The following is a 26,209-nucleotide window of genomic DNA, read 5'->3' on the forward strand; positions in this document are numbered from 1 at the left end:
GACCGCGGTGTTGAACTAGAGCGGTTTGTTTAAAAGGGGGGAAAAAAATAAAATAATAATAATAATAAAAAAATTTTTCCTTTCTCATAACTGAGGAGCAGGCCCTGGATTGTGCAATCGCATAAAACTCAGAGCGAACGCTGGGCCCTGGAGGAAAGTTTCCTATGGAAAGATGTATAGTGCCGAGGGGCTGGAAAGGCTCCCGCTGCCCGGGCGCACGCAGCAGCCCAACGAGGGGCTGTAACCAGACCTCGCCGGCTACGTGAATTGCTTTTGCAGGGCACTTTCCTTCGTACAGCATGTGCCTTCGGCCCCGAGTTGCCATGGTAAAGGGTGAATCTTTGAAGTAAATAGTCTGTGCGGTGACGTCCCAGGTCAGGTTATAGACTTGCATCATCTGATTTGCATTTTATTCCCATTTCCCACTCCCTGCCGCCTCTTCTTTTGAGACGAGCACAAAAATCCTCACGGCAAGGACCCCACGTATTGCTCTGCAACACCAGCTGAGACTTCAGTTAGAAAGCTTTCCTGGAACTAAAGCAATGCAGAAATAGGAAAGAAAGGCAGGCACACCAGATCGAAGGTTAGAAAATAGACTTTTAGTTTCAGCAGCCTCGGGATTCATAACCTAAACCCTTACCCAGGAGAATACTTGAGTGCTTATCTGAAGTTAAGCAGATGCTTAAGCTCACTCCTATCCTTAAATATGTAAACTCATCACATGAGTCATCGTGCCGACTTCACGGACATGGGGGAGTTGCAGGGGGGGCTCGATGGCTGGGGAAGGTGCGGGGCAGTTTCTGGGTGGGACGGAAACTTCCCTGGCTGGGCGGTTTGGGCAAGCAGCGGCCATGAGCAGATTTTGGGCATGGCACACGTGGCCAAGGTCCAAAGCTCAGCACCCTGAATCCATAACCCATCCTTCGCTAGCAGCCACCAACCAACCGTAAATGATACTTGAACAAAACTTGTCCAGAAATAAACGCATTAGTAGGTTTGCACGCTCTTATCGCCTAAGGTAACTGCAGGTAGATATGTGTCTTCCTTGCCCACTTTCCTCCCTGGAGCCGAGGGTGCGAAACAGGGGGACAGGAATACGCGTTTGTGCACAAGGTGAAGGATTCACAGGCTTGAAACCACCCCCATGAAAGCTCGCACAGAGGCAGCGGGGCCCGTGCGAGAGAAAAGGCAGAAGCTTCCCTCGAAAGATGTTGAGAGGCAGGAAGGCTCTGGAGAAAACGCGCTCGCTGCCAGCAACGCGGAGGTGTGGAAATACGAAGCAATTAAGACAAATGGTGACCGCGAAACGAGAGTCTGCTGGACTGCGAGACGTTGCTTACGACAAATAAATAAACCCGGCGCCTGATCGCAAAGGCAGATATTCACGGGAGCCGCTTCTGCGCCGAGACCCGGAGCCTTTCTGCGGCCAGCGATCGCTCCGTGCCTTGCGAGCCCCCGCCGCCGGGAGACGCGGCACGGCCTCGGCACGCGGTCCTTTTAATTAAAAGGCTGTCATCAGATAGACAGCAAATAAACGAAGCCGCGACAATGATGAAAGCAAATAACCTGACGGCGTGGAAGGAAGGGAAGAGCCGTGAGCGGCACGGGCTGCGGCGCGTTATGAATATCTCGTTAGCGCAGCTGCAATTAGTAGCTGCTCTGGTTTAATTGGACAACACCCTTAATCACAGTACAGCAGGCAATTCCCTACGCTTTCCCTTCTGGCACACGCTTCCTCCTCCTTAAATTAGCTGCGTGGAAACAGCTCATTAACGCACACATACGCAAAGCTTGCTTAGGCCAGAAATAATTAGGTGCTATCTGTTTTTCTTTATGTTGTTCTGGCTTGGGCCATCTTGAAGACTCAGACCTGACCTCCAGCTCTCCTGGGACTATGGAAACCCTCTGCAATCACCACGTACGGAGGAACCCTTCGAATGTGCTCAGGCATTTGCTGTTGCTGGGAAAAAAAATGGGGAAAAAGAGGATATTTCAGCAGAGCAGGAGGCTGCGGTATGACAGAAAGGTGAGAGGTTTCACCGAGAGCTCCCATCGTGCACCCGGGAAGCCAAAAACTCAGGGACAACCCTCAGCGGGTCCTCAGGAGGCTGATGGGGAGCTGGGGTGGGAGGAAGCCCTTGGCTGCGTCAGTCGCCAGGACCTGGCTCTTGCGCGAGGAATTGCCGTGGCCGGGGGCTGCCGGCTCCCACCGCGGCCGACGCTGCTGGAACCGGCCACTTGCTTAAAGATAAGCCCTGTTTCAGGTGCGTTACGGAAAACCAGAGTCAAAGCTCGTGATGAGAAGCGGTATCAAAGCCTGCTTAAGCAGAAAGGAGGAAGAGGTTTTAAATACGAAGCATTATTTAGATTAGAGCAAGTACTATAGATGGATTAGGTTCAAGATGAACAAAACTGTTCAAGCAGCAAAATCCTTAAAGGAAAGATCTGCATAGGATAATAGAGTGTAAAAATGTAACACACGCAGGCAAATTCCTAATAACTTCCCAGATTCAGTCAAGGGAATATTGGGATTACTTCTCGTTTTGGCAGAAAAATAATCCCTAGGATAATGGCAGAAAGGCTTTGAAGGTATAAGCCAAGCAAATGGGCTGGCTGAAGCCACGCATTAGATAGATTTGCAGATAAACTGGGGTAGATATTATCTTTTCAGCACTAGCTACGAGAAATGTCTGTCTGTGCTCTTCACTTTCTAACAAACTTAATCGCTTCATGATGAACCAATGGCATTTCCACTTCCATATGCTTTTGATATTACTTAATAAACTTAATTAGAAAGCAGCCATCCTATTGGAAAAATAACATTTCAGAGGGTTCCCCCTCCGCGGTTAGGAACAGGCCACGTTACATAACTGGATTTCTTTGCTGCTCCATATTATCACAATTGGGTTAGATTCCACTATTCATTTTTACAATACACCGTAAAGCTAATAACCGTAATCATTTTGCAAGTAGGTAATAAAATGCCTGTCTGCCCAAGCTTGCAGGTAATGCCTTAAAAGATATCGGGTATTATTAAAAAAGGATGTCCTGAGTCTATGGCTCTTCCTATACAATTTAGGAATTAAAGCTATGAACATCCTGTGTGCCGGAGGAAAAAAAAGGAAAAAAAAAATAAATCAGGGTAATCTGCAATGGGGTGAGTGAGATTACCCGTAGGGACACTGAGACAAAACCCGCTCAGATAAATTCTTCTGGGGAGGAGATGGCAGTGAGGAGGAGACCCTTCCTTGAGGTCACTCCAAATTGAGTGGACCGAACGCTGGGGTGCATTTCTCTTCCAACCGGCCTTGTGTCCCCTCGTCCCGCAGAGCCCGGCTGGTCGGCATCTGCATCCTCCACGTGTCCCAGTGATGGGCACGCCTGCCTTTTCCAGACAATTGGAACAGAAAGCAAAACCATCTGTATTGGTTTGAGGGAGGATGAAAACAACTAATATACATTTCAGTCTTAATGTAAGGCACATTGCCGGTATTAGGGTGAGGGCTTGCCTACAGATAAATCCTGTCATCTGACCGGGACAAGCCTGCACCGTGCGATGCACGGAAGCAGCAAAGCTCGCTCGCTGGTTCAGCATCCACGGCACGTCGCGCAAGCTTGCACTGGGAGTTACTGGAACAACGGGATCTCTCCAGGCAAAGCCTAGAGGTACCTGAGGTACCCTGCTCCTTGTGAGCTAGGGACCCGCTCGTACGCTATAGTACGCATCCTTCTCACCATCACGCTCTGGTCCTTCCTCCTCTTCTTCCCTGCAATGGACTCGGAGGTTTCCATTTTTTGAACTTACGGGACGTTATCCGATGGACTGCATTTCTTTAGTCACAACCAACCTCCTTATGGTTTGCAAATTACACTCTACGAGAAAGAAGCTGGCGTGTTCAACCAGCCATTAAGGGTTTGTTCTCTTTTGAAATTATTTGTTTCAACAGACAGAAAACCGGACCAGCTTTCGCAGCTCCTCCCCGATTTGGAGGTATTCCAGAGGCAATATAACTTTCAAGGCTTTTCTACAATCTGTAAGGAGAGTACACAAGTCTACAAGATTTGAAGGTGAGTCTCCCACCTCAGCCAGGATCTTTCCATCTGCAATGGGAAGTCATCGCCTGTGAGCAATGGGATACTAGGAAAGGTCTCTCAGCTACAAATAGGAGACAACCACAAGCGGAGCACAGATGAGATTGGTTTTCAACCCTCAACCAATTTTTAAGACTAAAGATTTTCTTCCGTCTTTGCTTTCGTACAACAAATTGTCAAGCTTATTACAGTACTCCATGAAAAATGTGATTAGCTTACAAGAAATGTGATGACCTGGTGATGGTTTTGGGAGCCTATACATCGCCTGCAAATTCTGTTTGGTCACTGAGGGCATTTTATGACCGAAAACTTCTTGAATGTGTGGCTTATCTGCTTTTCCCATTCCCTTTTTCCACCAATGAGCCTCCAGAAGCTCAGCAGCTAGAAACACAGGTACTGTTTAGGCAAATTGTTTTTTAAATCTGAATTCCAGGGCTGAAATAACGAAGCAACAGACCTGGTGAGATGCCTGGATCATATGCTGGGGCTGAGCAAGAATCATCTGGAAAAGGATGGGAAGATTATGAAAGAGAAGATCTCTCAGCGGTCGTTTTTGGAAACCAGCCGCAAAAGCAAGAAGGGCTCTGTGTGCTGGAGGAGAGCTCAGGTGCATCAAAGCAGGAGGAGGGAGGATATGAGATTATTTAGAGGGCTTGGACTTGTGTTCAAAGGCCTTTCAGGAAGCATTAAAGAAAAAGAAGCAGGAAAACATACTTGGGCATTTATTATTTTGTCTAAACCTATGTGTATCTTGGGTTAGCTAAAATAAAATGCCGGGGTTTCTTTGGAATCGCTGGTCTCCTCCAAGGCAAAGCTGGCACTGGGACAGTATGTGCTCTGATCACGCTGCACAGACTCTGTGCTCGCTGCAGAGCACCCGAGGTCACTCGGGTGAATCCTGTAATCCATTTCCATTCTTGGAGCTGAGTCTGCCACGGACCAGATGCTCGTAGCCATGGCTCTGCTCTCCTTGGGCAACTCCTGGTCCTACTACAGCACAGCAACAACTAGCAGAGCTGAGAGGAGGAAGATGGGGGTTAAGCGATGCTACGCACAATTTGGGGACCGTTGTAATACCTGGCTACAACATAAGCAATCAAAGGCAGCCTTTAACTCTGATTTTTCTGGCAGTCAAGTAATAAGTACGATGTTGTTTTAATGTAACGTCGAGTATTTAACTTGAGATTGCTGGCATGCTCGCACAAGGGTATGACTGGGAGACAGGATGCACTAATATTTGCCAGTGAGACAGAACAGAAGACAAGAGATAAAGAACAGGATTACGCACAGCACACTACATACTCACACAATAAAGAGCATTATTTCATTGCTCTTGGGACCGTCGTGCAAACTAATTAAAATGGTATTTCAGCATATTGAATTAATGACTCCACTGAGGGCAAGAAAGATCTTATCAACAGGCGTTTTGAAACCTCATTTGCTTTAAAAAATGTACCGGATTGGTAATAATCTCAACAGTGAACTGGCAGAGTCAAGTAGAAACACTCGTTTTGTCAAGGCTTGCGTGGCAACGAATGCTGCCGCTTTGTAGCCCTACAGATGCCATCGACCAGGAGCGGGGCACGGCAGGACGGGCACTGAGCATCACTCTGCGCTCTGTGTGTGGATATTGCTCTCTTCGTGGGAACTCTTACCTTCTCTTTAGCTTAAGGAAAGGATTTCTGGCTGGAAAGAAAGGCTGCAAGGAGCAGGATATTTTGCCCAGTTTGCCTCTCCTGAAGGAGATGCTGCGTTGCCTCCTTGCAGCCATGTAAAACGTCACCCGTGCAACTCGTTCACAGCTGGGGCTCTGCTTTGGGACGTTTTTTACCCACTGCAGTTCCTAGACTGGAGATGCTTTGTGTACATTTGACAGGGGCCTCCTGCATCATCTGCTAATGCTGAAAACTACATCAGTCCTTTTCACAGATACAACCAAGCTCCAGCCCAGAACCAGCCAGGGTTTTGCCCCGACTTCTCCCACGAGAAGGACACGTGTGACTCATGGCCACGTACGACGCCAAAGTATGGATTGGTGCGTCTGAAGAATAAAAAGAGAAATAAAATGCCTTGGCTTCCCTCCCCGCTCCTCCCTCGGCTCCCGGCAGCCTGGATCAGGCTCTTGCGTGGTGCAGCCCACCACAGGCGACAACATGGGCTTCACCGCCCACGTGGACCTCACGTAGCCCAGGGTCTGCAGGGTGAGCGGTGTCTCTACTCAGACATAGCGCTGGCCCATCGCAGCCATAAAGTCTTTCCCATGGTCCTGAAGTCAAGTCTCAGAGCAAGAATCAGTGCAAAACCAACAAAGTCCCAGAGAGCGTGAACAGATGCCAAAAAGATAGATGGGAAAAACTTGCATTTCCAAGTGCCAGAGAAGACAATGAGACATAACAAAGCTCTTTGTTTGGGAGAGGGTTTTCTTTAGGGAAGAGGGGAGAAGACTGGAGCAGGAGTGAGGGGAATAATAGTCCATCTTACACCCAATCCAACAGTCACATAATTCTACTGACGCCAAAAATTTCTCATATCCAACCATCGCATTTTGGTGCCAGAGAACTCCCAGTCTAGATAAGGTCCCTGAGAAGGGACATGCCCTGGGTTGGTCTAGCCAGTTTTCCTTGTTTTATATAAACCCCACCACCCTTTGGTTCAGCAGATGTATAGCAGAGCTGGCAGCAGGGATGTGCCGGGTTCATCGTGCACACACAGCTCACACGCACGACAGCCCCGTTCGGGTCCAACGGGGACTGGGACGGGCGCAGAGGATCAGCTGGAGGCTGAGCATTTGCATTGCAAGAGAGGACCGGCGCTGGGGAAGAGGCAACGTGTCCTGGGAAAGAGCAGGAAAGCGGGATGAGATGTCATCTCACCTCACGTCCGAGAAATTAGAGCTGAGCCGCGCAGCTGCTGCACGCGGGTGTCACCGCCGGGACGTCAGCGCAGCCAGTCATCCCCCAGGTACTCAGAGATCCCGACCGGCAGCGACATGAAAACCTCTGCCGGCTTTTGGCAGCTGATTCCTAGTCACTGGGAGCTTAACTGGGAGCCTGACGGTATTGCAGCAGGGCTTCCATAAACCAGCGCAGGCACCTGGGCGTTTTAAAGCAGCGATGTGTGCTTTCTGGACGGCTGTTGCACATCAAGAAAACACCCGTTGCCGCTTAGAAGGATTCAGGTTACGCAAAGGTCTCTTTTTAAAAGGTGCTGGAGTATATGCAAACCTTTGGCCTCTGCTTCCAAGGGAGGTGATACACCTATAAAGGCAAACACGTGAAAACCGGAGTATGTAGCTTTCCCGTGGTGACCTTTCAGATCTCCCATGCCGGGAGATTGCCTGGCTCGGCCTCCCTGTCTGCAGCAAGCTCCGACCTTCCCCTCTAGCCCCACGGAGCTGCAAAGTCTTGACCCTGTCCCAGCGAGGACAGAAAGCGGCCGCAGGGGCACCCAGGCGAGCACCCGCCATCCCCTGGCGTGGGATTCAGGTTGCGTTAAATCCTCAGCCGAGCATCAGCCGTGGTAGCCACAGCGGAGCAAAGCTCAAGATGTGCTCGGGGTAATTTGAGGCAGAGGGTGAGGACTTGGGAGTCGTAAAACCTCATCCTCAGCGGGCTGCTGACGCAACTCCGCATAGACACCTGTTTTAGGACATGCCACGTGCCTTTCTATGGCTATTAAGGGGGTAATTAGAACAGGCTTAGGCGTCTGAGCTTTAGATGCCTAAGGTAAGGCAGGTGAATCCATGCTTCACTTGCTAAGGAGTTACCGCTCGGGAGCAAAGACAGGCTGAGCCAGAAAACTCCCCGCTATGACAGCAAAAAAGAAAAAAGCCCCGCGAGTGCATTGACCTCCCAGTGAACTGCATGGGGAGAAAAAACAACCCGTCAGTTAGGAGTAGCTGCTACCTCACCCGTCACCGCCATTACCTGCGACGGCGAAGCTGACAGATCTCACCTGACGGCGGGCACAGGGCTGTCCCGGGGACTGAAGCACTTTCCTCTCCCCAGCCGGGCTGGGTTTGAAGGGAGAAGCTACCAGCATCGGCACCGGGTCCCCCGGGATGGGAGGATGGAGGGCTCCCAGGTAGAGGAGAGCTACGCCAAAAAGGAGCGGGGATTCTGCAAAGCAACAGTCCCAAATGCTAGTATGCATTGGGGTGCAGGTCACGAGCACCCCTTTTTCCAGCCAGAATTTGCCGGCAGCCAAGACGGTCCCCAACTTGATGCTATTTAACACCAAGGCCACCGCTGCCATCGTGCTGACGCGCAGAATTCACGGACAAGGCTCCTCGTAGGCTTAAAAAAACTCCTTAATTTAGATGGACTGTCGATTACCGTCTGCCACTTGGGTAAAAGCGTGTTACCCGAGATCTCAGCCTGCAGCTGACAGCCCAGCCTTGCAGCAGGGACCCCCCTAGGACCCACATCTCCTCCCTCCTTGGGTGGAGAGCTCGGAGACAGCCGCCGCTCGCCCCATCGCTGTGGCGTTCGGCTTTGCAACAGCAGGCCTTGAGAACAAACGTCCAGCAGCATATGGCAAATCCCAGGCAGAAAATTACAAACATCGACGTTTTGTTATGCTGTTTCCCATCCAGGAACAGAGAACAACACGGACCGTGCTGGGAACTGGGCCCAGGGAAGGGAAAAGGCCCGTGTGGAACAGAGGTGGCTCTCACTTAATAGTTATTTGAATTTTTAAAATCTCCCTCCCTTATCAGCAGTTTTGTGTCCAGATTCTGACAAAGCCCAAGTACGTTTCCCAGCTCGCCCTTATAGTCTCCCACCACTCTGTCTCTAGGACAGAAAACGCCATGGTACAGTGGTGAAGTGGAGAGCTTGAGCTTACTTGCAGCATGTGAACCAGGGCTTCAGCTTTTGCAAAAGTCCCTTCTGAAACACCTCACTCGGCCGACTCAGGGACCCCTGGTTAAGTCCCAAGATACCCATAGCAAGCCTCGCCGACAAACGGCAGTGGGAGAAGGGCTGACACACCAGCAGAAACGCTCTGGGATGTCAACAGTGTGTGCTCTGCAGCCTTTGGATGCAAAAAGGGGCTTTGCAAGGCACTCCGTTGCCCCAGCCTTTGGGAAGCCCAACGCCACAAAAGGGGACGTGTGGGTCCTTTATTCCGCTGAGCAGCAGCCGAGCTCCGGGCAGGGCGAGTCAGCTGCCTTTAAAACAAACAGCACCTTTTCCCTTCCAGACCGTAAAACCTGTGGTCATTATTGTCCAGTATTCCCTACTGACTTGCTCTTACGGTGGCATCTTCTCTTGCTAGAACAAGCCCTAGGATGACTAAAATAACGAGGTCAGAGCTGCCCTATCTGGCTCCCCGGATGGACGGACCTGGATCTCAACAAACATAAATACATTCGACCTCCTGGTGCCTGCTCCTCGCTCGCTGCAACTCACCTATCCCAAAGCAAAGGCGCACGAGCCTGCTAACATCTCCGAGCGCTCTCCAAAAAAATAATTTAAAAAAAGGCAGCTCTATCATAGTTTCTACGGCAAGAAGCGCAAAGCAAACGATTTCAGCACCGAAAGGCTGCCCTGCACTGGAGAGCAAGCTCTGAACTGCTAGAAACGCTTAGTCCCACGTGTGGGGGGACAAGACGGCTCCAACGCTCCCTGGCCCCCCCAGCCCTGCCATTGCCACAGCAACCTGCCCTGTTTGCATCGCCCGCGCTGCTGTTTCGGGGCTGTTCTCCGGCCCAAGGGCAGCGCTTCGGTTGCTACGATAACAGGGATCTGTTTTCCACGTGTCCCCATTCGCACCTGATGCCGAAGGAGTTTGACCTTTCCTTCCCTCCCCTCCGACAGCTCATTATGGTCAGCAGGAGATGGCAAGGAGAATAAAGCCCGACGGCGGCGGCGCGCTCCAGCAGAAGGAATTGGAGCCCAGCTTGAAAACACAGCTAATAAACTTGAAAGCCTGAGCCTATCTGAAGCCAGTTCCTCGATTTTTATGATAACCCAAAGCGTCGTTTGAGAAAAGCGCAGCCGGGGCTGGGGGCAGAAGCCCCTCGCTTCCTCCGACAGCACCGGGCAGAATTGCCTTTTACACCTCCAAACCCACCAGCTGGACCAGTTTGCTTCGAGCCATCCAATGTCTCTGCTCCAGAAGTGTGCCGTGCCCTTGCGGTGACAAATAATCATCTAACTAGAGGCTGCTGAATCCCATCAGCGTCAAGTGCGTTTTCCCAGCATCTTTTATCCTCCCCATTTGTCCGACTGAACTTTGTGCTTCCCCCACAGCGGTAGGAATTTCCTGCTTCCTGAGACAGCAGTAAATACTTAAATATGCTAAATGAGCCACTGTGCTTTTACTCGTATTTTGGAGGACGGGTCCCTGGTTTCTGCAAGAGCCGCCCCGTGCTGCCTGTCGCCCGCAGCACCCCTCCCAGCCCGCCCTCAGTCCTCACCCCGGCACGGTGTATTTTTAAGTGAAGTCTTGGCAACAAGTTACTGGCAATTTTCCGGTACCAGCAAATATCGCTGTGTTGGAGAGAATTCCCAATTCAGCAGGATTTCATGGAGCCGGAGAACAAAATTTTTTCTTGGTTTTTTTTTTTTTAAAATAGAAATCTTTCTCCCTGTTGCTGCTCTACTTCTAATTCTTAATTGGACAAGGCAGGTTCTTTCCTATTTCCAATAGGGCTGTACAAAATTATGAGATCCATTAGCTTTGCAAAGAAGAAAAGCCTTCTCAAATGATTTTCAAATTCTTCCTTGGAACACATGTGCTCTGTGGCAGGGTAATTTTGTTTAGGGTAATTCACTTGCGCTAATTTCCTGTAAGTCTTGCAAGATATATGACTATATTTTTTGGTTATTTTCCACATATATTCAGCACTCGTTTCCCTCGGAGCAATATTTATGTGCAAAATATCCCCAGAGACAGGAGAGGTTTTTTTGTTTGCGGGAAAAGTGGAAATGCCCGGTGGATCAGATCACCGGCTCGTTCAATTCAGTGTTCATCAGAGCTAGCAGAGAGCTGTTATTCCAAAATACATAGATACTGCCTCAAACACAGTCCCAACTTTCCCCAAGGTCCCGAGCTCTCAGAATTGTAATTCTAATTAGTCTGAGTGACTTCATTTCAGTAAATTGCTCATAACTGAAAAATGCTGTTTCTGTAAACTGCAAGTTGTTGGTGAGCAGGTTGAATGGTGAATATTAGGAGTTCAGGGGGATATTTAAGATATATGCTCGAAATGAGTAAAATTTGATGAGGAGGCAGACGCTCCGTGCCCAGGAAAGAAGAGGCTTGCCTGGAGATGCAGCGGCAGGAGCAAAAAAGCTTCAGCTGCCAAGCTCAAAACAAACCTGTGCCCCAGGAGGGGGGATCCCTTAATTCAAATCCTCGCTCCTGGCCCCGAAAAGCTTAGCGGTCTCCCCATGACAGAGGCAGCAGGGTTGGAGACAGATGCTGGGAGAATTGCAGCCTGGCGTAGGAGCATCTCCTCCCGCGCCCTGCCTTTCCATCACGCAGAAGGGCTTTGCACGCTTCCACGTCACTTTTCTTTTAAATCATGGATTCTTTTCCCCAATGTAACCTTGGTTTCAGGTGACACAAGGTAAATATCTACATCCTTTGCTCTTTTTTTTTTTGGTTCAGCTGCTGATCTACAAATCCCAGCTGGCCACCGAGCCCCCGGTTATAATTTGCTTTCACCTCCAGGTGGAGCGTTTCGGTTGCTGTTGCAGGGCTGAGCCCCGCTCTCCCTCCCAGCTTCGCGGCCGTCCGCCGTGGGACCTCAACTGGACACCACGCCGCAAAAGGGGGAGAAAAAACCCCGCAAACCCACCCACGCAGAAATCCCAAATGCCGCCGCACGCTTGGAGTCACCGTTTGCTAAGACAGACGGACATCGGCCAAGCGGTCCCCCCGCCTCGGTGCAAGGGACCAAGCCCTGCCTTGGTGAACGTGCAACGAGACCCACCACCACCAGCTCTCGACGGTGGCAGCAAGGATGCTCTGCAAAGGACTGGATTTTGGGGATGTCCCACGCAGGTGATGTGCCGAAGCGATGCAGGTCTCGAGCACCTTCCCCGCGGCACCGTTGGCTGCCCCCCGGCAGCGGAAAGTTTCAGTTTTGCTGGAGAAAGCGTTTTGTTCCAGGGTGGATTTTCATGCTCTGAGAGGCAGAACTGGAAAGCCGGTCGCAAGCCAGGAAGGAAAAATTGCAAAACAGGAGTGGGGAGGAGGGGAGACCTGGATCAAAAACCACCCTCCTCACTTACAGGAAGGCAACTGGGAGAAAGCATGGTGTGGAAATGAACTTCCCAAAATAAAGGGAATTTAACGCTAACCAAAACACCCAGACACAGATGAACTTAATCATGCTGAAGTGAGTGAAGGTCATTAAACAAACAGCAAAAGTCAAAGTGTTGAGATCGGGAATATATTTAGCTATCAGCTCTTAGGGACAAAAAATAAACATCGGGAATCACAAGGCAAAAAGTTATCTGAAGCACTGAGACAAAGAGAAAAAAACAAATACGAGTCTTTGCTGACACATAATGTACATAATGGCTCTTTCAGAAGGATGTGGGCAGGGGTTAGGAGCCGGTTAGGAAGGTAACGCTGCAATGGCAGGGGGATTTCCAAGGCACTTTATATGCATTTGCCTTCTCTGATTTCTTATTCTTCTGCACTGTAGTCCCAACACCACCGTAAAAAGTTTTAATGTTGACTGTGGTTGGTATAACTATTGATGGCCATGGGCTGCTCCTCGGCTGCTGGCTGACCCTTGCATTTCATCTCCCATTATTGCAATTAGTTTCCCTAATTGCAAAACGCGGTGGCTTGGGCGCACGGGCGTCCTCATCAACCATTTGCAACTCTGCGGTATAAAATGGGATATAAATTTTTATACTACTCCTCCAGTTTTCCTTTCTATCAGCTTGGCAAGAGCCCGCATTTTTTAAACAGATGATCCAGGGTTCAGTTCTCACTAATGAATTTCACGTTCATTTTGCCATTGCAAGAAAATCCGTACAAAAAGCACACACAACTTTTCAGCTTCCGCATAAATCCAACGTCCTGGAAACCAGCTGCGAGCATCTGCACAGAGGGATCCTCACGCTGGGCTTGATGGTGGTGGCTGTTATTTGCAGCACTCACCTGGCAGTCCTCTGCATGCAAAAGTGTCCGAGAAACTTGTGGGACCCATAAAATCAGAATTGGCCAGTGAGTCATCTGGAGTTTTTGACCTTGAATCACTCTTCAACCTCCTGGATGGGGAGTTTCACTGGTCTTAATAGGACACGTGCTGAATAAAGCACTTGAGCCAATTTTTTCTGTCACACCTGCACTACAGAAACATGTTTGCAAAGATGGTAAGCAGAAGAGTAATTTTCCTGATATGAATAAGCAAGGGCCCTTTACACATCCAAACACAGTGGTTGGGGGTGGGGGGGATGCATGATTGCTGCAAAGCCCCTGTAGGAAGGATAGTTTGTGGAGCGATCACTCGGAAATGCAAGGGAATAAATCATCCTCCCTGAATCTCAAGTCTATACCAAAGGATACCTAGACTGCAAACGCGCACGCTCAGCAAAAGTAAATAAATAAAAATCAGAGCTAAAAAATCGCAGGTAAAATCACCCCAAGAGTCAACAGGGATGGGCATCTGACTCCTGTAGCTGCTTTTAGAAGTATTAACTTGAGCTCTTAATGCCAGCAAAACCTCTGCTGGGCCCTCTAGATTTTCCTGAGTCATTAGACGGTCAAGAAAACAGCAGGCCACTGGATGCTTGTCAAACTCCATAGAAGAAAGCGATAAAGCCATTTATTCTATACAGGAATCAAAACCAGTGCATACAAATTTCCGCTCCCAAAAACATTTCGATGATTAGCTTTGATTAATGGTGCTGCCAGAGGATCATTCATCAGTATTAACTAACAACATCTTTTTCCACATTATTTTCAACTCCCTAGAAGCTGAGAAGTGAAATACGTTTCTCTTCTACGACATTCTTTTTACCCTGTTCCCAACTGCATACTGATTTTATGGGGTTTTTGGGGGGTTGCCCACAAGACCTGCTCATATACAAGAGAGTCAATGAAAACCTTTGCACAGCACATGCTAGTCCTCCGTTAACAGGCTGTGGGCATCTCTTCTTTGTTATTGTAGGGTTGCTTAGGAGCACCCCTTACTGGAAGGCTACTCAGTGTTGTTGAGCTTCTAGAGTGATTCTCCCCCCCCCCGTTTTCTTTTTTTTCCTGCAGGAGAGAACTGCTGTAAAGTCCTGAATTTGGAAACCAAGCCATCACAGCCTGCGGCGCTGGTTTTGCAAAGACGCACCGTAAGAAAAAAATTAGGTCAGATTTTGGGCTACAACAGCATCTTGCCACCACCGAAGGCAAAGGGAGAGAGGGCAGAGAGCCTGTCCCACGCACGTGGGACCTCGAGCTCTGTGCTCTCCTGGAGCATTCAGGAAAACATGGAAACTAAGCACAGCGTTATACACACACACACAACCTCGATGGCCAAGATCTCCATGCTGCCTGTGGTATTCCCCACTTCCCAAATGTGGGATTCAAGTGCTAGCTTTCACGGGCTGAACACTTGGGTTTGTACAGAGGAATTATTTTGGAAGGTGCGGTATAATTGTGACTCACCCTGTAAGTAGCAGCATGTCGTAAGAACATATAAGTACGTAAATAGGGAAGGGATGGCGCAACCTCCATGGCTGCAGGAATCAGGCAGCAGCCAGAGGTGTCTGGGGTGTCTTCAAGCAAACCAAACCTCATAAGAAAAGCCCTGCCCCTAGTCCCTGGACATGAGACCACAGCAGAGAAAACATTCTGCACCGCATTTGGTGATTTACCAATTCAGGAGAAATAAGAGGCTATGTCCTTACCGTTGCTTGAGCGGGTCCACACTCCAGCGGGCAGCAGCAGTGTCTAGGACAGCCTTGGCGTTAAGCTGTGCTCCCTCTCCTGCTGCAGTCCCAGCCCCTCACCAGCTGCCAGACACCTTCAGGAAAATTAAAAAAAAAAAAAAAAAAAGACCATTAAGAGATTTTGTTAGCAAACAGAAAGGTCTGTGTTACTGCTCCTCTGTTTTCTCACCAATCGCTTGATCCAGGGGTGTTAGCAATAAAAGCAGCAACTAGGCAAGGCACCTAAGAAATTTTAGAAGAAAAAGCTGAAAGGCAGAGCAAACATCACTCGTGACACTGGTGCTAACGTCTGCCCTGCAGGTACGGGGCTGGGAAGGACTTTCCATCAAGCTGCGCATCTTCCTCCAGCTGGGGCGATGCTGTGGATGGAGTTAGGGCCCCTTGTAGCCCCCAAAACTTTAGTTCTTTCCCCAAACACCTCCCAGTCTTTCTAGGTACCAGCCAGCCCCCTGGGAGAAGCGGTTCCTCCAGGCTTGGGGCGATGAAGTGGTGGGCACCCAAACTGCTCCTCTCCAACACCATCTTCCCACTGCTAAATTTGGCTATTTCCAGGAGATCAGAAGAGGCAACAATAAACCTCAGGGAAAGACCGGACTTGTCCCCCTGCTTTCCTCCTCTTCAAACCCAAGTGGTGGAGCAACCAGCGACCAGCATGATGCTCTGCCGGTGGCAGGGTGTCCCCAACGTCCCCCGTGGCAGAGCTGCCCACAACGATGGGCAGAGGGGCCGAGCTGCTCCCCCCCTCCCCGGCTCCAGTGGCAGCCTGCCATGGGTCAACTTTTCCACCGAGCCGCAGAGAGCAACCATCATTCTTCTGACAGCTCGGGGGGTGTTTCCAGACCGCTGGACTCGCTTTCTGTCACTGCGGATAGGAAAAAATCTCCAGTCATCCAAAAATGGATTCCAGCGGGCCCTCCAGGTAATTCTTAAACCTTGAGACAGGCCTGGAGAGCAATCGTTCCCTTCTTAATCCCCTAAAAACATCCACAGGAATGGCAAGCTGGCTTCCCCCATATGTCTGCCCCTTCCCCCGGAGCCCCATCTCTCCCTGTTTGGAGTCGGACAGACAAAGGCTGCCTCGAATCTCGGCTTTCCCAAGAGTTTAGTTTCAGGTCAGCGAGCCTATGAAGACTAATTGCATCGAAGGAATGGCACATGCCATTGCCGTGATGTGATGCGGCTGGAAGGGCTTTCCCCAGCTGATGCTGGCTCCTGGGCCACATTCTTCCTGAACCACCTGGATGCTGCTCCATCCTGGAAATGCCAGGACCTCATCCAGGCACTAGAAGCTCCCAGAGATGTGCTCAACTGGTGACCCTTCAACTCCTCCTTCCACCAATATGCATTTATGCATTAACATAGTATACATTATAATGTTTATAAACACACTCTACGTATTTATATTTATTTATGTTTTGCATTAGGCTAGTATTAACGCAGGCGTCTCAACTATGTAGTAGGTAGATAGAGATTGCAATGGTAAGAAAAATAAAACTGATAATTGCGCGCTTTTTCAGCATTCACACATACCTGGTTCCAGGCAGGCTCATAAATGCTTCAGGGGCAATTTTTGGCACAAACATACACCAACCCTTCCCAAAAATGAGCTGCTGGACAAAACCATCTCCTGCTAGGCCACCTCCGCTTTCCTTTTGGCCACTGGGCAGTATTCTCCACCAAGGTACACACGCACGTACGCCCTCCCACGATACCCCCTGTCCCTTACTAACAAAAACTGCTGAAAACAAACCAAAAAAAGAAGGCAGCGCACGTGAACCAGAAGGATTACAACAGATGGGCAAAACTAGAAATGGCTCTTTGTATATGTGCTTTTTCTTTTTTTTTTTTGGCTAGGAAACGCTAGAAAATGAGGCCTTCTGTATCCAAACGGCCTCGTTTTGCTTCAAGTGCTTCCCATGTTTAAAGGCTGCCCGCAGTTGTGTATATAGTGCTCTATAAATATTTCATTGAGCCCACAGCGCGAGCCCTTTCCTTCGAGTTCATCCTTCGACACTTCCTTCATGCTCTTCAACGATGCTCAACAAGGAGCTGCCTGGGGCTGACCCCGAGCTGTCAAACCTCTGCGCGGCGCAGACCAGGGAGGTAGAAGTGATGACAACAGCCAACGGGATCACGTAATTGTAATTTCTAGAGTTAGAATCATCACGATGCATGGTTTTTTTTCTGCAGAGAGGCTGGAAACCAAGCTGTAAAAGAGGGTTTTTTTCCTGCTTTTCTAATCATCAGCTCACTTGAATAATGGGAAGAAAGCATGATATCCTATCACCTCCTACCAAAAACAGATACGACAGTGTTTCTAGGGACTACTGTGTTGAAAACGAGGATCACAGGACACAAGGAGAGAGAAACTGGGCATCAGCCCTCCTCAGACGTCTCCTTAACTCTGCAGATGACTTGCTGGAACAAGTGCAAGTGGAGCTCAAATGTCCCTTTTCCCAGTGCGCCCGTTAACGTTCACAGAGAAGGAGCAAGGGTTAGTGGATTAAAGTTTCTCCTCCAAAAGCTTTTTTGGTGAGCACCGCCCTGAGCACCGCCCAAGTCCCACTGGCACTGCTGGGTGTCCCCAACTTTAACGCTGTGGTTTCTGCGCAGAATATTTCTCACTCCTTTTCCTCCATCCCTTAAGGACTTTGCTTTTCATTCACATTAATATCGCACACGCTCCTCCCAGACTCTCTCCAGGACTGGATCAGTCCTTTGGTCGGTCTAAGCCAGCGCAAAGGATCCTGCCCAGTTTGTTTGCACCCAATCCCAAAAAAAAAAGTAGGTCCTACATGAATGAAGAAAAGGCAAGGAAGAGAGAAAGTATGACTCTAGCAGTTTTCATGGCATTCAGCAGGGCTGGAAACAGTGATGGCAATAATTGCCCGTAGCCTCCCTAAAACTGCTTGTCACAGATTTTCCAAATGCTGAAAAATAGAGATATGTATTTGTAAGTAACCACCAGACTCAATCAGCTCATCTTGACCAAATACTCCACAACGACATTATTCCACAATGGCATAATCCTTAGAGAAAAACCACAGCATTCTTGGACCCCAAACAGAAACTCGACACATGTAATACCTAATACTAGAGTGTACTTTATACCCTGTTTTCCTATGAGTCATTTTCCATCCCACTGTCTGTTGAAAAATGCTTTTTTGTTTATTTATTAAAGATTCTCTCAATGGTTTTATTGATGACAGAAGAAGGGAGCAAACGAGGCAGAGATTCGGCATCCCAGGGACCTGCCACCAAATCTGGCCTAACTAAAGCCATCTGCTCGGGACAGGAGCCGCAGCCACCGGACCTGCTGCCAAAATCAGATTTTAAAGGGACAGTGCTAGAGCGGGCGGAATGCAGACCGGGCTTTGCATTTTAAAACAAAGTCATGTTACAAACAAACAAAAAAAAGAGACATGCTTTTTAACTTACTGGGAGGGACATGAGATGGAAGGACAAAGTTGTTTTGTTTTGTTTTGACTGTCAAAGCCCAATTTTCTTGGCACAAATGGAAACACCCCCAGGCCTGTCTGGAAGAACCCATGCTGGGCAGCTTTTCAGCCGGCACAAGAAAACGGGCAAACGAAACCATGTACCAACCCAAAAAAGCGAAACTGGCTGGTCTAGCTCAATAGTCCGAAGCAAAGGCTCGATTCAGTCCTCGCCTGTGCTAGCGTTCACGCGGTGGGACTCATTTAAAGCCAGCAAGAGGCAGCTCAGCATCAGCCCCGTGGGTACAAGGCGACAGAAAGATAAACAACCCATTTATTTAATAAATACATTTAATTGTGCTATTTGATCAGTCTTCATAATCTCAACAACTCAAGCCTGAGCCATGGGGGTTTATTTTCCAATTTAATATTGGCAAGACCCATTTAAACACTATAAAGTGAGCAGCAGCATCTCATGGGGATGTTGCAGGGAGCCGAAGGGCACTGGATGGAGTCGGGGCTGCCGTGAGCTCGTACAAAGCTGGGTGAACGCAGCGGGGGTGCCCCAGCACCGACAGCAACAGCTCCCATCTTCGATAGATGCTTAACCAACTAAGCATCTTCATTTTGAGTTAGGGCACTCAACTCTGCTTCCCCAATCTGTTTTGGTGGCAAGCTACCAGGTCACTTGATAAATGGAAGGCTGACCTTTCCTTCCCCTCCGACAAAGAGCTCAAGGTCTTTGCTTACAGGTTATGCTGGGGTTTTGCTGGATGTTTGGACTTCCAAAAAGGAAAGAAGAAGAAAGGCCTGCAGGCAGGGGTCTTGGGCATGCTCCAGCTCCAGTTAGCCAAATCCAGCTGATGGCTATGGAGAGGGACTCATCCTAGCTTGCCCCATCAGGCTTGAGCTACACAAGAGCGACAGTCACCAGCCCACCAGCAGAACAGCCCAAATATCAGAGACCACTGAACAATACAACTCGTCTGTGCTAACGACTGATCAAACAAGCAACAGCGTGTTCACGGTCTGCAGGAGATCAGATTAACCGATGGTCGTGATCCATGCAATAGGCGCCATGCATCAAAGGACCCGCAGCAGATACGCTCGCCGCCCGACGACGACCGTGCCACCGCCATGAAGGAGCACATTGTGCGGAGCTCTCGGCATATGGTGGGACTTGGTGTTCACATTAAAACTAATAATCACAGATCTAAAATGATAACATTAGGAATAGCCTTGCTTCAAATAGAGGTTCTGTCTTCCCCAGCTTCAGCCAAATGCAAAGAATAAACTCAAATATATGCATTTATATACACGTATCATAAATACATGACACAAGCAAGAAAGCCAAGTCAGCTCTCCCGACCTATCTGCGGTGCTGACAGGAGATCCCTAGTGCAAATGTTACACGTTTGCCTTATATTCATTCTTAAACAAAATGAGCAAAGGTCAAAACTAAGTTCCCGTAGGAGGGCACATTTGCTGTCCAGATGGTAACAAAATATGAAGGCCTTTTCTGTGAGCAGAATGGACAAACAGACGCTCTGCAGCCCTAATGTCATTCTGACCTTCACGTTGTACAGTACACATATGCTTTTTCTCTTGGGTTTATGCATCAGCGATGGAGTTTGGGACTAGCAAAGCAGAGCGTGGGGAGGGCATCTTGTTCGTAACGCACCTGGTCTTGTATTGCACCAAACTCAGTGAAGCTCACCCTATAGCTCAAGCGCCTTCATAAATTCCTGGTGCAAAGTTCAACCTTGGGATGAAAACCCTGCCTGCAGCACAGAGGGTTTCATTTCCAATGTTTGGCACAACCCTAAAGTGGCTCAAGAGTAGTCTCTAAAAACAGAAGAAGGTCTGCTGGGGGAAGAAGAGAAAATAGACTAAAGGCTGGGATCAACATCAGTTTAATGATATTTCTCTGGGTTAACTTGCTTGTTTCTAAAAAGCACACACACAAAATTCTCATCCATTTGTCTCTCTTGGGAAGAAGCACCAAGGCTCAGTGGAGCAGGTTGCCTTCAGCAGCAACAGCTTCCCACCCTTTAGCAAGATGCTTTAACTGGGCATTTCTGTTATCGTGGTGTTGCACAGAGACTAGAGAGCTTGTGAAGAGCTGCGAGAGGAGGATCAGTGATCTAGGGAACAGTGCTGCGGTGACTTTTACCATTTACCTTTGACACTACAGTCGTACTTAAGCCACACCTGGCCATGCAGGAGAAGACAAGGAGAGGCAGAGCTCTCTGAGCCTCCATCCTGCCATCAGCCAGTGGTTTGGTGACCCTGCTCCAGGTCCCACAACGAGGAAGACGCACATCGCAGCTTCATCCAGACCGCAAAGCAGAACTCCCCCGCGCGGAAAACACTGTGCGAAATCTCAAAGACAAATAAAAAACCAACCCAAAAACCAACAGGGCCATGGCCCCGAGTCAAAGCGCTTGGGTCCTACGGTCCTGGAAGCAATACTGCAGACTGAAAGCTGCAACGATTCCCAGTCGTTTCTGTTTTGTTTTCTTGGCCTAATTTCTTTCAGGCTGTCAATAGCTGCATGTCCTCCGCAGAGCCAAGCATAAATCTAGTCAAATCCTGACTTATCCTAGAGCAAAGAAATGTCCTTATTGTTATTCTAGCCAGGAATGCATGCATTTTTATTGGCCTGAGAAGTGCAATCAATACCCTCAGAGCAAAGGTACTGCCCACCTACCACCTCCTCTTTCTCTATCCCACAAAGAGATCAAGCTTCTTACAACCTGTTTTTTCCCACATTGAACTACCAGGTAAGAATGAAGGTCTCTACCCGCAGGAGAATTAGCACTCTTCAGCCGCAGCTTTTGTATCTCACTCCAAACGCTGAAGCTAATGCAGTATGAAAACTATTACCCAATCGCAGAGGAAAGCTAATTCTCCAGGACAGTCTGAAACATGCAAATATAACCGTGATCTTTGCCATTTGCAACACAATGGAAAATTGCTAATAAAAGTTCCTATTGTGTCGGGGATGTAATACTAACCGCGTGGTATTTCTCTCTCCCTCCTCCCTCCCTTCCCCTTTGCAGCCAGGCAGCTAAAAATGGCTTAAAACTTCCCAGCTCAAACGCTCAGGGTCAAACAGTGATGCTGAAGCACCAGAACGAAGGGTTTGAAAACCATCTACCGCACAGCCCGCTGCTCCCTTCCAGGCTCAGGGAATGCAGTGCTCCTGCTCCACACTCCAAGCCCGGGAGCACTGCCTGCGACTCCGGCTTGAGGGTCGACCTTCCCAAAACGCAGGAGGCTGGAGGACTCCCCTCTAGCCCCCAGTTAACGCCAACCCACCCTCTCGGCACCAAGCTATGGGACAGGGGACACGAAGTCCAACCAGCCTCCCTCATCCCTGACTTCTCCAAAATGCCACGCCGGCACCATCCTTCCCATCCCGCACTGAGCCGCTGCTCACGTTGCCTCTGTCCCATGCAAGGTGATAAGAGACCCTTCCTCATCCTCACGGCTGCGAAGGCACCTTGCTTTGGACACAGTTCTCCCTCCTCCTTCCCCTAAAGGGAAAACGTACGCACACACGCGTGCCGCACTGATGTCTGCCTACGCCCTTGTCCCAGCCCCAGGAAAAGAAGCCTAGACACAAGAATAAAAAACTGGGACGGTATTTTCAAGGCTAGATGCCTAGTGTGGGGGACCTCGATCCATCTTTTGGCACAACCAACCTGACTGCTTTACAACCCGCGTGAGCACCTGCAGCTCCCGGCAGCCACCTCCTTCATCGGGGTCGGCACTTGCAGGGTTGCCAAAGGAGGGATTGAAAACCCGACTCCGGGCTCCCTGCTTTGAGGGCTGTGAGTTTTCCCAAAGGTCCTTCCGACTCCAACTCGCTTCCTTCCCTCCTCCCCAGGCTTTTAGGCCCAAGCAATGAAGTGACAGCAGCACATCTCATGCCCCAGAGCATCAGCATCTCTGTTCTGCCCCAGCCACTCCTCCGGCCCTTCCGCGGGAGGAAAGTGTAGGATTAAACCGTGGCGCACACAAGATGCAAAACCCAACGCAGAACCTCAGATCTTGGACAGGCTGCAGTGAAAAACACCCATTACAGGGCAATCGGGGGCAATTAAGAGATTTCAGCTGAAACCAGTGGCTTCAGTGTTTCACCGAGGCAGCCAAATGGCTTTATTTCTGTGTATTTGTTAATAATCTCATTATTTACAGGACCCATGTGCTCTCTATTACCTTCCATATTCCAATATTGAAGAGACATCTGAGGCTGGTTAGCCTGTTTGTAACGGGTCCATCTTCAGCTTTTTGGTATTTCCTGGTTGGCACATGACCAAATCAACACACTTCTCTTTCCACTTAAAAAAGAGTCCCTCCAAGGAACTGCACTAAGCAATTACCTCGTTCAGCAATTCCTAACACACAAGCTGCCTTGGGACTTTATAGGTTTTAGAGAAAAACAAAACAAAACAAAACAAAAAACTCAAAAACAACAGCAAAACATAAAACCTCTTTGATTCCTCTAGTTGTCCACTGGTGAGTGCAGGCAAGGAAAATAGTTCAGGGATTGGGAACATTTCAAATGAGGAGGCATTTCAGGGGTTTGTTCTGTTTGGGGGTGGTGGTGGTGTTGATTTTTAGGAGGATCGGAGAGTTAGCTGCAGATGTCAGCTGTACATCTGCAAGCACAGGACACACTGCCAGCACCTGAACCTCTTCCACTCGGTTTCCCCCCTTTAACTTGCAGCTGACAGAGGCTCAGATGGAAGAAGCCACATGAAGCAGCAGCATCCCTTCCTGGATGCTGAAGGCATCTGCTCCAGCTGATTTAAGAAGCAGCAGTCTGAAAACCGAGCGGTCTTCGCATCTCTATCTCCTGTGCCTCATGAGTATTACCGCTCCATGAAGTGCAGGTTTGCTTTCCCTGCTGGCATTCCTACATTTCATGGTGCTGGCGTTTAGCAAGTCTTTGCGTACAGCACGTTTCTTTTGCCCTGGGAATCTCAGCCTGGGTTCAACCTCTGGTACTTTCAAGGAGATAAAGTTTGGGGAGGGTTTCCAAGCTGTTGGGTTCAGGCAGAGCAAGTGACTCACTGACAGCTTTGGCACAAGTTGCTGACCCATCCTCAGCCCCAAACAGGCACCCTCAGCGTGGCTTCCTTATGCCCACCCCTACCCAGCAAAAAACCTGGGCAGCAAATGTGCTCCCTTCCTGACTTCACCATCCCCTGAGGCTGGTCCCACGGAGCAGCCTACCCTACCGTCAACCAACCAAGTGGAAATCCTTTGAACGCAATATGGACAGCTTAGGAGACTTATTTCTGCAAGCCACTTTATGGGACCAACATGCTGATTTCCCTTCTAAATGCATGCACACCCATGTGACTAAGAGATACATTTCTGGACAGTTTGCATACCACAATTATCACCAAAACTAGTAGCATGTAGTGAGTCAGATTAAATTCTTCTCCGGGGCAGCCAGAGAAGGTCACGGCCGGGATCCAGAGGTTGACATGCTGGGTCTAAAACTCTCTGTTAGAAAAAAGCCTGCCCTGCCCCGTCCCCTCGGCAGATGAAACCACGCTCGTCGCTTCCCGCAGGGAGAGGCATGCCGTCGGCATGCACGGGCGGCAGGGCCTGCCAGGAAAGCTTAGTTGCTCTTACGACACTTGGAGCAGGGGGAACTTGAAGGGACAATTCCCGGGCAGCTACGATGGGAACCTGCAGAGATGCTAACACAGACTGCGCCCTTCCTCCGCCCCACCACGGCCTCCCCAGAGCAGCTAAAAGCCGTGCAAACCTGATCCCTGCAAGCCTGCCTCTATCCTTCCCAGAAGCCATCTTCAACATCGTGACCTTACACTTCGCGGCGGTTACGACCGCCAGCAAGGATCCCACGGAGCACGTGCCCGTCAGCTGGAAGCGGTGGGGACCGTCACAAGCTGCAGCGCGTGACCACCTTCGTTGCTGCCAGATCCCGCCGGCGGAGCTAGATAGGCAGATTTGCTGGCATTTCTAACTTCTCTGAGGTTCACGGGTGGCCCAGAATATGACAAAATATTGAGTTGTTAGCAAAGCAAAGAGATTTGGGCTGGAGTTCCTGGGTAAAACTGCCAGATGTGTCACTTTTACTCAGAGCTGAATTGGCAGATCATCGCCGCTGGGGAAAAAGCTGGAGGGGAAGGAAAGGAAATCAAACAATTTCCCAAGTCACCTGTCTTCTTTATGCCAGTGCTGCCAGCTTCATGCCGAAAAGTACAGCCTGCAGATTTAACTTGTGCTAAACGGGATTCCCTCCTCCACTCCTCCATTCATTCCCCTACTCCCTCTGCATCCCCTCGACTTGAGCCATTCCTAGGCATTTCACACCTAATTATTTATTATCCCTAACGAATGCTCATCATGCATCCACCCCTCTCCTCATCTGTAGCTGGTTTTAATCGGGCAGCTCCGTCCTCAGTGGTGAGGAGTTGTGCAATCTTTCACACACATCTGCCACCAGTCCTGCTCCACCTCGACTGCTATTTATTTTAATCCCAAACGACGAGTCTTGGGGACTTTCTCTGGTCTGCCTATTCAGGGAGAAGTGTCAGTCATTACAGAGGGAGAGAGGGACCTCTCCGAGCTAATGTTCCAGGCTGACGCTTAATCAACATGATGGCCTCATTAACAGCACAACCCAGATAACGCAATCCTTGCATTCCTCCTTGCTGAGCAGGCGCATAATAAATCAAGAAGAGATTTGGTGGGAAAGAAAAGCCCTGCTCTGTTCCCATGTGCTCTGGTGGTACAGCTTTCCATCCCAAAGGCCCCAGAACTTCAGCTGGGATGGAGTAACTGGAGATAATCACCACCTCCTGCCAACACCTCCCTGACTCCCAATGCCCCGGTCCCCAGCTGGACCCCTCGGGCTCCTACCGACGGCGAAGGCAGCAGAATGACCCTGCAATGGACAGCTGGAAGTCTGCGGCAGCCGTCGGCAGAGATGCAAAAATCAATTCTCCCCAAGTAAACTCAGCCCCTGAAATCCCCCCAACATCAGTCGGCCGCTTTGGAAAGCTGCGCTCGGTTCTCCCTTTCCATTGCTCGGTGTCTTAAACTTGGCATGGGGGCAAGGGAAATTTTGCCCCCCCTCCACTTTTTTTTTTTTTTCTCCCTTTGGGGTCTCTTTTTGCCTGCCTGACCTCTTGCCTGGCGGGCGACAGACAAATAAACAGGGCTGCACCACACGCAACCCAGCCTGAAACTGCAGTGTCCTCACCCCAGAGAAGCGTTCCTCGTGCAGCTGGCTCGGCATGTGAGCCACGCTCCCGGGAGCGCATCCATTCACTTGAAAGCCTAAATGGAAACCTTTTGAAAACGGTGGGAACAAAAAGGGCATAGATCGGTCCTCAGTCCTGCAGAATGGAGCTCTGCCTGGCAGCCACCCATCCCACAGGGAAAAAAACCTATTCCACAATGTCTGTTTATTTTCCATTCATCTTTTCTAGGTAGCCTGTGCTGCGTGCTTGCCTTGTGAAGGAGCAAGAAGATGAATTCAGGCACTTTATGGACAACATTCCTCATCCCACAAATGCTCGCAGCCTCCTGATGCTGCTGGCATCCGCTGAGGACTAAGAGATGAAGAACTGACCCAAGGGAGAGAATTGTCTTCTCCTCGTAGCCCCAGGTCTCCTAGAAATATCAGAGGGAGGATTATAGCTTGTGAGTATCCCAGCAGAGGTTCAAGGGAGAGGGAAAGGCCAAGAAGCAATCCAAGAGCACAGCAAGTTTTCATTAAGA

The 26,209-nt window shown here is 49.5% G+C and overlaps 1 protein-coding gene across 3 annotated transcripts in view; it reads right to left on the reverse strand.

Annotated features, from left to right (window-relative positions):
- The window catches only part of ZNF469 (zinc finger protein 469), a 255,902-nt gene that overhangs the window by 87,187 nt on the left and 142,506 nt on the right, over window positions 1–26,209 (reverse strand). For all 3 annotated transcript variants that reach the window (XM_075039861.1, XM_075039860.1, XM_075039862.1), the window contains one exon: window positions 14,961–15,076. The gene's annotated coding sequence lies outside the window, so the exon portion shown is untranslated. The remainder of the gene's footprint in view (window positions 1–14,960; window positions 15,077–26,209) is intronic.

The sequence above is a fragment of the Buteo buteo genome, chromosome 11 (assembly GCF_964188355.1).
Source record: "Buteo buteo chromosome 11, bButBut1.hap1.1, whole genome shotgun sequence".
In the NCBI taxonomy this organism is placed as follows: Eukaryota; Metazoa; Chordata; class Aves; order Accipitriformes; family Accipitridae; genus Buteo; species Buteo buteo.